This window comes from Periplaneta americana, chromosome 14 (genome assembly GCF_040183065.1).
Source record: "Periplaneta americana isolate PAMFEO1 chromosome 14, P.americana_PAMFEO1_priV1, whole genome shotgun sequence".
In the NCBI taxonomy this organism is placed as follows: domain Eukaryota; kingdom Metazoa; phylum Arthropoda; class Insecta; order Blattodea; family Blattidae; genus Periplaneta; species Periplaneta americana.
In genome coordinates, this window is record NC_091130.1 from 33,391,934 (window position 1) to 33,408,089 (window position 16,156).

The 16,156-nt window shown below is 35.0% G+C and overlaps 1 protein-coding gene across 1 annotated transcript in view; it reads left to right on the forward strand.

The window, feature by feature from the left end:
• Positions 1–16,156, forward strand: part of Fife (regulating synaptic membrane exocytosis protein fife) — a 1,049,884-nt gene that overhangs the window by 539,339 nt on the left and 494,389 nt on the right. The window lies entirely within an intron of this gene.

Genomic DNA, 16,156 nt, shown 5'->3' on the forward strand with positions numbered 1-16,156 from the left:
TTTCCGCAGAAAACCTCATTAACTTCTCCATCACTTTCACCGCTGTCACTGGGCGATATATTTAAACCAGCTGATGTGAATATACAGTATATAACGTAAATGAAGCTTCAGAGTATCACCTTCCTTTCACTGTTAGGAAAATCTATACGATACAATTAATTTACTAATACTGATGTAATACTAATGCTGTGGTTCAACTCCCACACACTGACATCTACACTCACGCTTCCCAGGGTTTAATCCCCAGGACTAGAGAGGATTGCCGTGCTCACTGCTATAGCGGCTGATATCTTGAGGCGAATCGATTCTGTTGCCACTGAGCTTCGCTTCTACTAGTACTATACGATTTCCCTCCAACGTGTTAACTTAAAACGTGACAAACATTTTTCAGTGTTTTTCTCTACGAAATTTTTGTAACTTCCTTAGTATGGAGTGAGACAAGTGACCAACAGGCTTGGAGCTCGCATAGTTTCCTACCCATCGGGCCGAAACCCCTCACAAGGATGAACCTCACTTGCGAGTCTTTTCGGCTGTGTTGCATAAACATCAATAACTGGAGTTCACTTTTGATTGTAGATAATGAAATGAACTGAGTTCAATTTCTACTGGGTGAACAATCCTTCGTGCGCCCGCGCTTTCACGGCTTGTGGATAGTCGGCAGTACCAGCTGCTAAGCCTCCCTCCTCCACCGCGTTTAAAGTCCCGTTAGGCGTCAGTCTGAGTTGCATTCTTGCAAGGTAAGATAGTTGACATAATACAGTGTGTTAATTAAGTTTAATATGGCTGAATTCAGCTATTCTATTCTCCAAAGAGTATCCATGTATGAATAATACGTACGTACAGAATCGGCTCGTGCGATGAGTATTTCAAGAGAGATTCTCTGGTGTCAAAGTCTCAAATCGAAGTACGATCTAAAGATTGCAATAACTTACGTGATAAAGTGTAGATAAATATTTTAAATGTTTATTAGTGTTTCTTTTTAAGTGTTTATTGGTAATAACTTACGCAATAAACTGTAGGCAGATTTACTGCGGACTTCCTGTCACCCGTTCACCGCGATTATCGACTTGACTCGCCCAAGACCCGCAAGCAATGGAAGCGGGCGCGCAGAGGATTGTTCATCTGGTGTTTATATTGTATAATATTGATACTGGATCATTTCAACTTGTAAAGATTAATTTTTGGTCCTACAGAATTATCTGTTATGGTTATTAAAGGAGAAAAATTCTCTCCGACGCCGAGGATATGTCGAACATAGAGTAAGGCCATTAAGGGAAAGAACCAATGGAGAAAGATTCGATCCGGTGCTGTGGATTGAACTTTGGCGTAGCTCAGTGGTTAGAGCATCCAGTGCGTAAGACTGGGGGTCCCGGGTTCGATCCTCAGCGCCGGAGATAATTTTCTCCATTAATAACAAACGTTTCAACTTGGTTTAGTGTTGATCTAAGATCAAAAAAATACTTGTGACCGTATCATGAAATGTAGGAAGGGAAAATCATATTTTTAGCGAGTTGATTAGCAATAGGTAACCTACATTGTTCATTCCGTATCATTTGTCTTTGGTAACACGTGTAACAAAAATAATGATCTTGGGAGAACACAAAAAAGAAGAGAAGTGCCAAATTTTAAAAATGAAATGAGATGAGAAATATGTTGATTGAAATTATTGTTGAACATAAATTAGTTAGAGAAAAGTGAAACAAAAAGATTCTGTTATCACAAAACAAAATGAGGTGTGGAAACAGATTAATGTCCATAGGCCTACGAGTTTAGTTCCAGGATAATGGAATGGTATGAGGTTGCTTATAAAAATACAAAGAACTGTGAAATACAGAAATGACATAACCTAGAATTTAACATAATATGCAATAACGCACTATAGCTTTATACATTCAATTATACGTGAAATATACTTCATACTTTTCTCAATAAACAATTACAATAAGTTTCACTCCCCATTTTACTTGAATGAATAGTGTTTATTCTTTTTTGTTTAATAAAGATTTATTTCGCTTTTTCTTAACTATGTTCAACCACCATAAACCGAGTTATAAGTACGGACACTGCGCGTCGGTACCTTTGATGTAGTAGTGCCCTATTTCAGTGACCTTCAAACCAGCTCTACCTGCATCAGCGGGAGGTCCTGCCTTTTTTCCTAGAGTTGGCGCTGTTATCACACCAGCAGTCGAAAATACTTTTCAGCAGACTTGTCAGCGATTCAGGATTGCTGTTCCACCTTTCGCGGGTGCTCGATTACACTGACGTCTAGCGTTTCAAAGTGGAATTATATGCTAACAATGCGCATGCGCGCAGAAAAACAGACCAGGAAAATTCGCTCAGTGTCCATTCTTTATAATTCTTATTCGCTGGAGAAATTACCTTTGGTTTGTGTTTATACAAGCTACCATCTAAATTCAACTTAATTGAAAGTTCTTTTCATTGCTCGATTTCAGATTATTATTATTATTATTATTATTATTATTATTATTATTATTATTATCATTATTATTGTTAAGTACATTTATTTTATGGTCATACCACGTCTTTAGGATCTTTAGGTATATCGATAGGCCGTTGACTATTGTTGAGATTCCGCTTCTATCACATGAGTTATAGATAGCTTAGGGCCATGTTCTTGTAATTAATATAGAAATTCTTTTAATGTTTATGGCATTGGTGTTTAAGGCGGTGATGGATCATGGCATGTAAATTTACAATCCAGTATTTACATTTGTGACTGAGGGGAAACCATGAAAAACTCCACTGAGATTGGCCGCACATGTTTTTTGAACCCAGGACTTCCTGAATGCGAGTATCAAACGTTACCGTCTGAGCCACCTTACTCGGTCATTATTATTATTATTATCATCATCATCATCATCTTACCTTTTTGGAGACGGACACGTAGATGGGAGGACAATATAAAAATGGATTTGAGGGAGGTGGGATACGATGGTAGAGACTGGATTAATCTTGCTCAGGATAGGGACCGATGGCGGGCTTATGTGAGGGCGGCAATGAATCTCCGGGTTCCTAATAATAATAATAATAATAATAATAATAATAATAATAATAATAATAATAATAATAATAATAATTAATTATTATTATTACTACTACTACTAAAGTAAATCCAGAAAAGACAAAGTATATGATTGTGTCTCGTGACGAGAATATTGTACGAAATGGAAATATACAAATTGGAAAATTATCCTTTGAAGAGGTGGAAAAATTCAAATACCTGGAAGCAACAGTAACAAACTCTCACTTTGAGAGAGGAACATAGGTTAAGGGTAATTGAGAATAAGGTGCGTAGGGAAATATTTGGGGCTAAGAGGGATGAAGTTACAGGAAAATGGAGAAAGTTACACAACACAGAACTGCACGCGTTGTATTCTTTACCTGACATAATTAGGAACATTAAATCCAGACGTTTGAGATGGGCAGGGCATGTAGCACGTATGTGAGAATCCAGAAATGCATATAGAGTATTAGTTGGAAGGCCGGAGGGAAAAAGACCTTTGGGGAGGTCGAGACGTAGGTGGGAAGATATTAAAATGGATTTGAGGGAGGTGGGATATGATGATAAAGACTGGATTAATCTTGCTCAGGATAGGGACCAATGGCGGGCTTATGTGAGGGCGGGAATGAACCTCCGTGTTCCTTAAAAGCCATAAGTAAGTAAGTAAGTAAGTAAGAAAGTAAGTAACTACTACCATTATTACCACTACTACTACTACTACTACTACTACTACTACTACTACTACTACTACTACAACTACTACTACTGCTTCGTTTATATAATTACTTTCATAATGTAAATATTTTTAAACTTGAAACATTTCAGCTGTGTTTGTTACATAAAGCAGCAATATGCTTGGGTGTTCACGCTTTCTACTCTAATTTCATAATTTTCACGAACATGTTCTTGAGATGATATTAAATCCATTAACTCCAAGAAGCCAGTGAACATTGTACGCGATTGTATTGCAGTTATAACAAAGTTTTAGAAACTTTGCTTTAAATAAGATTTTATGTTTCATGAAGCATGAACTGAAAGGACAAAGGATTGCTTAACGCCCCCTCCTTTCATATTGCGTATCTATTCTGAAGCATTTTAATAGCATACAAAGTGAGACAAAATTCAACGATAAATACCTGTTTTTATAGACGCTTTTCTACAGAAATTAATATTGAATGTGTGTGAGGTAATGAAATTTACAGACAAAATGTATTTTATAATTCAAAAGGTTTCTTTTGAGTAGATTAATTTTGTTGATGTCTTCTGTTAATAACTATTTTCACTTACATTGAATAAAACTGAACAGATCTTAAATCTTGTTACCTCAATGTCGATGTCTTTGTTACAGTAGATGTTGAAAATGTCGTCTTTCCGCTTGTGTACAAGCTCGATATTGTGAGAATATGTCGTCACTAAGCTCATCAACTGAAACTCTTATTTCATACTCAATACTAGCCTGAAGTTTCTCTGATGTGTGGGAATACATGCGGAATACTTGTCTTGGTCTTTCAAACTGTCCCATAAATAGAGAAATCAAGAATGGTGTATGAAGAGAAAAATAAAAAGAACAAATAAAGAAATCAAGAAGGAAAGTAAAAATGAAAACATAGAAGAAGAAATAGAGCAATCGGAAATGGAGAAAAAAAGGGGAAAAATGAAAAGAGAAAAGAAGAAATAGAGCAATCAGAAATGGAGAAAAAAAGGGAAAAGTGGAAAGAGAAAAGAAGAAATAGAGCAATCAGAAATGGAGAAAAAAAGGGAAAAATGAAAAGAGAAAAGAAGAAATAGAGCAATCAGAAATTGAGGAAAAAAGGGAAAAGTGGAAAGAGAAAAGAAGAAATAGAGCAATCAGAAATGGAGAAAAAAAGGAAAAAATGAAAAGAGAAAAGAAGAAATAGAGCAATCAGAAATTGAGGAAAAAAGGGAAAAGTGGAAAGAGAAAAGAAGAAATAGAGCAATCAGAAATGGAGAAAAAAAGGAAAAAATGAAAAGAGAAAAGAAGAAATAGAGCAATCGGAAATTGAGGAAAAAAGGGAAAAGTCGAAAGAGAAAAGAAGAAATAGAGCAATCAGAAATGGGGAAAAAAGGGGAAAAATGAAAAGAGAAAAGAAGAACTAGAGCAATCAGAAATGGAGAAAAAAGGGAAAAATGAAAAGAGAAAAGAAGAACTAGAGCAATCAAATGGAGAAAAAAGGGAAAAATGAAAAGAGAAAAGAAGAAATAGAGCAATCAGAAATGGGGAAAAAAGGGAAAAGTGAAAAGAGAAAAGAAGAAATAGAGCAATCAGAAATGGAAAAAAAGGAAAAAATGAAAAGAGAAAAGAAGAAATAGAGCAATCAGAAATGGAGAAAAAAGGGAAAAATGAAAAGAGAAAAGAAGAAATAGAGCAATCAGAAATTGAGGAAAAAAGGGAAAAGTGGAAAGAGAAAAGAAGAAATAGAGCAATCAGAAATGGAGAAAAAAGGGAAAAATGAAAAGAGAAAAGAAGAAATAGAGCAATCAGAAATGGAGAAAAAAGGGAAAAATGAAAAGAGATAAGAAGAAATAGAGCAATCAGAAATTGAGGAAAAAAGGGAAAAGTGGAAAGAGAAAAGAAGAAATAGAGCAATCAGAAATGGAGAAAAAAGGGAAAATGAAAAGAGAAAAGAAGAACTAGAGCAATCAGAAATGGAGAAAAAAGGGAAAAATGAAAAGAGAAAAGAAGAAATAGAGCAATCAGAAATTGAGGAAAAAAGGGAAAAGTGGAAAGAGAAAAGAAGAAATAGAGCAATCAGAAATGGAGAAAAAAAGGGAAAAATGAAAAGAGAAAAGAAGAAATAGAGCAATCAGAAATTGAGGAAAAAAGGGAAAAGTGGAAGGAGAAAAGAAGAAATAGAGCAATCAGAAATGGAGAAAAAAAGGGAAAAATGAAAAGAGAAAAGAGGAAATAGAGCGCTCTAGAAATTTGGAAAGAAAGTAAATACCAAAAATAAAAAATAAATAAATAAGTAGAGAAATCAAGAAATATTGCAAGAAAGAAGAAATGAAAGGAAGAGAATATGAAATAGAGAAAACGAGAAATGGAGAAATAATGGAGACATGAAAAATAAAAGATAGATACAAATTAAGAAATGGAGTAAGAAGGAAAACCCCAAAGAAGAAAATTAGAAGTTGAGAAATGAAGATATAGAGAAAAGAGAGAAATACCAAAACACAAAAGAAATAGTAAAATAAATAATTGGAGAAAAAACTCGAGGGGAGTAGAGTAGGGAAGAACGCGTAACGCGACTGCGGGTTAGAGCAGTGTCATTTCCCAGGACGGATTTGCCGTATAAGCGGCAGCTATACAGAATACAAGATGTCGCAAATAAGCCGGTTTTTTAATTTAATGAGAACCGTTTTCCTTCTGATGTTGCCAACAATTTTTGACCGTCATTTGTTTAATAGTACTACGCCATTTGCAGAAACAATGTTTAACCGTCATCCGTTTAACAATACTATGCCAGAAACATGGATCGATGGAATGGATCTCCACGAGCAATAGCTGTTAAAGGTTTTTATGAAAATGGTGACAGTGCGGCCGCTGCTCGAAGGGAATATCGGCGTTATTTTAATATCGCAACAATAATCACGGTAACGTCTGTGAGACATACCAACATAGTAAATAATTCTTCGTACGGGAACTTGTTAGATTCCCTACATAGGGGCCATGTTGGATCCAGCAAGGCGAAGCTATGTCGCATTCAGCGAGCAGTGCGCCAAATTTTCCACAACCGCGCCACCTCCAGGAATGGTGACAATGATTGGCCCCCCAGGTCCCCTGACTTAACTCCGTGTGATTATGTCCTATGGGGGTACCTGAAAAGCAGACTGTATGCAAACCGATCACACACCATTGAAGAGCTCAAGAATAACATCCGTGTTGAAATCGAATCCATCCCTATTGAGATGTTTAACGTGTCATGATTGATCTCCATCGCTGGCTCCATCTGAGTGTGAACATCGTCAAGGTCGTCATCTGCCGGACAAAATTTTCAAAATTTGAATGAGATTGATGTTGTTATACAAATGACAATATGTAATGTTCTTGTATTTTTTTTCTGTCTCAATATGCAACGTACCGTATTTAGTTTGTTATATTTATAACTGGCACTTTGTATTTTAATGAATTTGTACTTTTCACAAGCGACCATCTAATGATAATCACCTAAGACAATAAAGATGCTTCATATATGATAAGAAAATTAACTGAGTGCACCATTTTGGGAACAGAATGTTAATTTCAATGAAATAGAGAATTTATGATTGAATACCAATATTGATGGAAAACTGGGGAAGGAAAACGAGGAAATTAGAAAATTATTCAAGTATTTGGGGTAAATATTAGAGGAGGATGGATTAAGTAGGCCTACATCTGAAATAGAAATATATATAAGTAATTCCATCACTAAACAATTTTGTTATTCCAGGTTTAATTTGTAATTCAGTAAATATAAAATATTCTTTGTTTTTTCTGTGATAAATTATCTAGCTCTCATTAGTCAGGTAATCTTTTCGTACTTTGATTTTTATTGTAATTGTAAATTTAATACTAATTGTAATTTTATTTGTAATTGTAAATGTAATACTAATTGTATGTAATTTTATTTTTCATATTATAGTTGGAATCTCCTAGTAGAGGGCAGAGAAGGCCTGACAACCTTATCTCTACCAGGTTAAATAAATAGATACTACTAATACTATATTCTTAAGAGAAGGAAGAAAAATAATAATTGAAATGTTAAATTCGATAGTATGAAGTGGATACATTTTGATCACACACACAAAAAAATTATTTATAGCTCATTAGAACGAAGTATATTGCTATATGGGCGGAAACATGAACATTGGGCAGACAACAAGGAAAAAAATACATTAATAGCCGAAATGTAATTTTGGAGAAAGCCTCCTCAAAAATAAAGGAGGGTTAAAATTACAGAAATTATGGATGTTAAAAAGTGTGTTAGAGTTGGTAGAAGAAACAAGATTAAAATGATATGGACATGTGAAGGGGATGACGAGTGATAGATTATCAAAGATGATGTTAGCGTGGGAAACAAAGGACAACTGAAGACGTGTAAGACCTGAGGAACAGTGGATGGGTGGATCCGAAGAAGTATGGATTATAGAGGTTTGATCGAAGAAGGCAAGGAACATAGGAAATTATGGTGAAAGAAAAATGCTCATGAATTTTAAGAAAATTACTGTACTGTAGAAAACTGAAAAATATGTTGTTGGTTTCGTTGTTGTTGTTGTTTTCTAATGCCAAGCGTTTGACAATAAAGTCATTTGACCTCTTGCACTCCAATATTTTTCAAATAATTATCATGGTCAGCCACTGAAGCACAGATTTTGAGATGTTCCGAATCCATTTCTTGGTTTGAGTTGCACAATGGGCAGTTAGGGGAATGATATATTCCAATTCTATGCAGGTGTTTGGCCAAACAATCATGGCCTGTTGCCAATCTAAATGCAGCTACAGACGATTTTCGTGATAAATCGGGAATTAACTGTGGATTATGATGCAGAGAGTTCCATTTTTTCCCTTGAGATTGTGTTATCAAATGTTGTTTATTGAAGTCTAAGTATGTAGATTTAATAAATATTTTCACAGAGTAATACGTAGATTTAGTAACAGGTCTGTAAGTAGCAGTGCTGCCCTTCTTTGCTAATGCATCCGCATTCTAGTTTCCCAGGATTCCACAGTGGGATGGTATCCATTGGAATACAATTCTTTTATTGAGTGATTTTAATTGAGAGAGCATTTTAGTTATTTCTGCTGTTTGAGATGAAGGTGTGTGTTTAGAGACTATTGATAGAATAGCTGCTTTGGAGTCTGACAATATAACTGCATTCTTAAAGTTATTGATGTGAAATAGAAGATTCCTGAGACTTTCACTTATTGCAACGATTTCTCCATCAAAACTTTTTGTTCCTTATCCAAGAGATTTATAAAGCGAGAAGAGACAGCACGTAACACCTGCACCGGCACCTTGTTCTCTGGAGATCAAGGATCTGTCGGTATATAAATGAAGCCAGTTTTGTGGAGGGTACCTAATATTAATTGTCTCTAAAGACAATTGTTTCATTATTTCAGTGCTTACTTCTGATTTCAGTATTTCTTCTGTTAAATTTAGATTAAAAATATAAAATATATTGTCGTTATTATAAAAATAAGGTAATAGAAATGTAATAATATATTGTAAGAGACTAAGAATAAGAAGAACTAAAAGTAGCGTTATTAGAAGAGTGGCTCCTTCAGTACGTATTTAGAGAAGATGAATTACGGTAAAAAAAAGTCTATTCCTACAATGCCCAGAACAAAGGTTTCCGCTGTGCCATAAGAGAATATAGCACTCCTGTACTTTCAACATCTCCATCTGCGTCTTTTCTAAAGAATCTATAGACTCATCATCAATAAAAATGTTGTACGTCTTCACGTAGTCTCTTTACTAGACGGGTTTTTCAACCATTCAGCCCAGACTCACTGAATACCTTCGCTGTGTCTTACTCATCAGCTTGCCTTTCGCTATTCTTGCGTACTTGTCCCCAAATTGAAGATTTTAGTACATTGTTACAATGTGATGTTCTTGGCGGATCTTCCTGCAGGGGCATCAATCACAAAATTTAATTTCCGATCTGCAACAGACAGGCACCCTGTTTTACATTTATTTTGCGTTTCACGGTTTATGAAGTGAGAGAAATAAACTGAAGACATTGTTTTCATTGCAATTCTGTTTGGCACTGGAAATAGAGTCAGTTTGTCTTCTACGTCTTGTTTCAATAAAGCTTCAGCTTTGTATAATAATATTGTAATAATATAATGTTTGTCTGTGTGTTAAACTGAAATATGTGATCTTATTTTCATTTTACGATTCTCTTATATTACTGAACACCAGCTTGCTCTTCTATATACGAGTAACTTTTATGTAACTTTATATACAGGGTGGAAGTGAAATAGCCTTGCAGATTTCCAGAGCTAATAGCTCATGTTATATGTAATAAAAATTTACAATATCATATTGGTGGAAAGTTCATAGTGTTTTCAGAATTTTTTTTTTTCCAAATGTTTAACAATCTCTTATTCTGTAACTATAGCAAGTAAGATCGTGATTTGTGTAAATATCGATAGAAAATCTAATAAAGAATAATTTATTCCTATGGCATATTTCAATAGCGTGCACGGTTTTCCTGTAAATGTAATTTTTAAACCTCTAAATTCAAGCCATTGCACGATTCGAAGAAGTGGCAACGTCTTGGTAGAGAGCAGCTCACCTACCGAGACACACCTATACTATAGTGAGAACAAATGGCGTCCCTCGAAGCGGTGTTATGGGACAGGAACGTTAAAATTTTCCTTCAACTACTTCTTTATATGTAAGAAAATGCAATACTTTACTCTGAAAAATAAAATGAATTTAATAAAGAACTTAAAAAACTCAATAATAGTCTAGATATACACAACAGTTACATTCTTTACATAATATGTAAAATATGTAATATTATTAAGAATATGTACAAATATGTAAAATGAAACTAAACTATAGCCATATCAGAACCACAAATCGCCGACATTTTGTCATTTTCAGTAGTCTACAAGTAAAGGAATGTTATTATGTAATTACATAAGTATCCGGGACCTAGCTATCAGACATAGACTTTTGATTGTTCCACCGTGTCCTGGCTCAGTTGCCTGTAGTAGTCAGATATAACGACCCAGCAAAGTAGGGACCCTCTGGTCATACCTATCTGTCCTAATGATGGAGCCTGTACGTATTTCCAAACGTTGAAAATGTCAAGTTCCATGACCCGGTGGAATACCCTAAAGTCTATTTCTGGCTAGAGGTTTTTATTTTATACACATAAATTTACTTAAAAATAAAATTATTGTTACATACAGGGATATATGAGTAAAGTAAAATCCTCTGATGACATTCCCTCTTTTAATTCTTTATTTCATTTTCCTTTCAAGGAGACAGATACAATAATATAATTTTTCGTTTACAGAGACGCTGAAAACTTGTCTATTTAAATACTCAAATCTATTTTTACATCACAATGCACTATTTTATAATGATTTGGTAAATTCGTTATATTTTATAAGAACATTTTGTGTAAATTTAAACTATTATGGTGCTTTACCTTAGTAAGTGACTAGTTTCGACTTGATATCTGCCATCTTCAGATGTCTACTGAAGTCCTGCACTTGTATCTATTTTCTTCTTTTTAGTGTCTTGGTGATGGGTGCGTTTATGCTCGATAGATTTATGTCAAATAGGATGTGCGTTCTGAAATGTAGTTTTGTGTTGGGTATATGTTGTGGATGTGCTTTTGTATATCTGTTTATTCAATATGTAAGATTTCCATGTCTATTTCTATGTTGCTGTAGTTGCGGTTGGTGTTGGTAATGTGTTTTGCGTACACGGAAATATTTTGTGATTCAGTTGCGTCTGTAATATGTTCCTTCTATCGTATTTAAGAACATTTCCCAGTTTGTCCTCATTACAACTATTGCATGTTAATTTATAAGCTCCTGTCAAGTGATGTTTATTGTCTTGTTTGCGTGATGATATTTTTTGTAGTGTGTTTTATGTTCTTTATGCAATGTTACATTTTAATTTCCTGAGTGAAGATTCTTTTTGGTGGTGGTTTCTTTTCGTAATTGTGATGATTTTTTCTGTTCTTGTGCTTGTATTGTGCTCCTTATGATTATGTTTTGTCCTTTTAAGGAGACATTATAGGTACTGGAATTACTGACTTCCATGTTTTTAAAGCTAAATTCGCAAAACTTTAATCACTGGTGTATCTGGTTAATAATAACACATGTACAAAATTTAAACGCTCTGTGATAAAGTGGTTTGCATTTTATTAATATCTTAATAAAATATATCGCTTTATATAAAAATCCTTTGTCCCACAATTTACAATATTTTCGACTGATATTCACTTATATGATTCTTTAGGCCTATACATACAGTTGAACACACATTGCTGTTGGGTTTTTCTGTACAGTAAATCGGTAAATTACTAGGATTTTTTAAATGATTATTAATATGTTTATTTTTTATTCTTTTATTATAAAAATTCTAGTAATGTACTAATTAATTTTACAGTAAAACTGTATATTAAATTTTGGTCCCATGTATGTAAGGATCGATATAAGTGAATATTAATTAAGAATAATGTAAATTGCGATTCAATATTTTAATAAAATATTAATGAAACGCAAACCACTTATCATAGGAGGATGATATTTTGTACGTTTGTCATTATTAACCAGATATACCAATGATCAAAATTTGGTGAATGTAGCTTTATAAGTATGGTAGTGTGATGGCTGAGAACCAGACTGTTCTAAGTCCAACTTTTTATAAGAAAGAAATCTGTGTTTCATTGTGTTCCAGTTCTTGTCTGCATATATGAATCGAACAAAATTGTAAATATTCCTCTCCATAAGGTTGCTATGAAGCTATTCCAAATTGTTTCATGAAGCTTTGAATGTCAGGAGTTTCAAATAGCTCTCTGAAAAAAAAAATAGTAAAATGGACTTGGAACTGTCTGGTTCTGAGCCATCGACTTATTGATTTCACTACTGTGAACCCTTAAAAATATGGAACTTCGAAATTTTAGTGCAGTGTCCTCTTAATGATGATGTCTGTTATGTTCGGATTTTATCTCTTGTGCTTTGTATTTGATAGTAGGCTATATTTTTCTTCCTCTTAGTCTTGTGCGTTCTTTACTATGTTGATTAATCTGTATAGCATAAATCGAAATGCTGCTCATTTGTGTTGTGTTGAGTGATTGTTGTGTGTCTTACAAATTTTTAATGCATGTTTATGATTTACTTTTGTTATTGTGATATCTAAGAAATTTAATTGATTTGTTGTCCTCAATTTCTAGTGTGTAGTATAATTTTGGGTGTATTTTGTTCTTGTGTGTCGGTGTAGATTTTCAATTTTTTTTTATCAAGCGCCTGAAAATTTCTGAAGCCAGCATAACACCTCGAACAACTGGAATACATCTATGTGATGAATTGCGAAAGAGATCGTTTGAATCCTGGTGTCAGTTACCTCATAAGGGGAAAGGTGTAGTCATCTATGAAGAATATCCAAGAGCCAATTCATGGGTCAGCACCAAAAAGAATATATTAATGCAATCAAGATGTCCTGCAACCTTACTGCAGTGCGCTCCGTTCCTGGCAGAGCTTTCAGCCGTCAACCAGGCTGCAACGAGACAGAAACTCTTGGCCACGTGTTGGGCTTTTATCGGAAAGGAGAGTTATTGTGTAACAACAGGCATCATAGAGTCCGTGGAGCTATCGCCTGTCTTCTTCGGAACAAGAGTTGGGAAGTTCATGAAGAGGTCCGCTGTATTTCTGAAGACGACTCTCGCAGAAGAGCGGATATAATAGCAATAAATAGGCAACAACAAAAGGCTATTATCATAGATCCAACTATACGCATGGAGAGAGATCTAAACCAAGCTCATCAGGTTGATCAGGAAAAGAGGGCCATTTATGAACCTTGTATTCCCTACCTTAGTGCCAAGTATAACATCCCTCTCTTCAATTGGTCAGTGACAGGTTCATTTTTTGGTGCTCGGAGTTCTTTACCAAAATTTACATATCATTTTTTAAAACAATTATCAATATCATCTTTTGAAATTCAAAAAATCATCTCGCAAATTCTCAAAGATTCCCTGCAGATTATACAATTTCATTTGTGCCACTCAGAAGGCCTTAATTAAGGATATGTTAATTTTAAATAAAATCTTTTATTTATGAGTATAATTTTATAGTCATCTTGTAAGATTTTATTTTATAGTTGATAATCAATGGTGCTTAATTATTAAATTTTATTTTTATAATAATATTCATATTTAATTAATTATATTTATTTGCTATTAATTTCTGGATCCTCGTGGTCATCCTTAATTAAGGCCGGATGAGTTTTTTTTTTCTCTCTCTCTACAATTTTAAGCAGTAAAACGAAGGCATAACATTTTACCAAGCCTTCCCCGGCATCCATTCCTGATGCCACAAAACACAAGGCCAGGCTCAACTTATCAGCAACTTTGCTATTGATCCGACACTCGCTTTGCTTCCCGCGCTAGCATTGTGTTAGTTCTCGCCTGTCTTTTTGTCAACCTACGTATAGAGAATATCTATCAAATTTCATTTTCTGCTGTTTCTCATTCCATAATTCCATCACTCTCGCTTCTGTCTCGCTCTTCAATCTCTTGTTGTGCTATCTTAGTTGGCAGCCCTTACAGCTGTCTATCTGAAGCTATTATCTTAGTTGTATGTTCGGTTTCAAGTGAGGCTTGTCTATCTTCTAAATATACTCACGATGTAACCGGATTCTCGAAAGCTGGTATCTCGCTGTTTGAAGGTTATATGCAACTGCTATTGCTATCTTTCAAAAAGGGTTTCTTGTATGTTTTCATCCGCTGCTTTTAAAAACCCTCTGTATCATCTGACGTAAACTTGGCACTTGAACTTTACCTTTGTTATGACAGCAGGCCTTGTTACACAGCTTTCAAGGGGATATAGTAACAAAAAGGAAGGAAGACGCTATAGACGAAACTCATATCCGTTAGAGGATTATACAAAAAATGCACAAAACAGAGAACTGTGAAGAAAAGAAGGGTTGGTATAATATTTATTACTTTGTGATTTCGAGGGGAAAGACTGAAGCCATTCTTTATTCTCGAGAGTATTATACAGCTTGGCTTAGTACATTGGAGTGGAGAATTTCTGCAGTTATTGTTTGTTACCAAGAAGTTTAACGCAATGAATCTGATGGCACTGCATGGTTTGTTGCATAAACGGACATGAAGCACAACTTAAAACCTACCTTATTTATACAGGATGATTCACGAGGAAAGGTAAAAAATTTAGGATACTATATCGTAGGCCATTTTGAGTGTAAAAGTTCATATGAACATAGGTCCGTTTTCGAACGATGGCGGAGCTAGATGCAGTTTTTTGGTAAAACGTCTCGCCCCAATGTGAATCAGACGTTACCATATGCTGCTGACGTGAGACAAGATCACCGATGAATGACGTAACATTGCAATCTGCATTGTGAGCGATGTAGATAAGAGAAGAGAAACAAACCGGGTGGTGGGGCATTACAAACGTCACAACAAATACGCTATCACTTATCGGTTCACAGCAGTTCAGTCAGCTACCTACAGTATATACAGTAGTTATACAGGTACAGTTATCGGAAGTGTTAAGTTGTGTTTTCAAGATGCCTTATAAATTTTCGACTGCAGAATACGCCGATATTGTGTATGTTTATGGTTTGCGCGATGGAAGTACCTTGCATGCCGTCGCTGAATATGAACGACGCTTTCCGAACAGAAGGGTACCATATCGAAGAGTATTTACTGTCTGTGGGGTTGGGTGAAAAACTTGGTATAGCAAAGGAACGAGGGAAAGAAAGAAGCGCTAATGGACAGCATTTTGGATGCGGCATAAAGACAGCTACGTGCAACTCTCCCGAGCGACCAGCGCGATTCACGCCCGAGCACAACAGTGCATTGAAGCAGGAGGAGGTGCCTTTGAAAACGCACGAAAACATCGACCCCGACTTCTAGAATATTAGGTATGTATGCATACATGAATATAAACTTTAAATTTGTCCGTTATCTGTCTCTAAATGCGAGTTAGTACAATGGAATCTCAGAAGTTTTTGTGAAATCAAAGAGCCATATCTCCGTTAACGTTCGAAAACGGACCTATATTCACATGAACTTTTTCACTCAGAATGACTTCAGAATTCAAATCCTAAATTTTTTACCTTTCCTCGTGAATCACCCTGTATATTCCATGTAGTCTACTTTGTATCATCATAATCATTATCATCTACATCAAGAATAGTATTTCTAGGGGTAAGTTTTCATAGGAAAAAAGGAGGGAAAATTGTGCTAAAATAAGACAAAAAAGGGGGGAAGGTGCTGTTTCACTTCACCCCAGCATTACCAAGGTTGGGCAAAAATTACCCACCCATTTATAATCTAAAATTTTTTTCAATAAATAAAATCTGACAATTCTCACTCTCCATTTGTCTCTAATATGATAAAGTATAAGTGTACACATTTCTTCTGTTT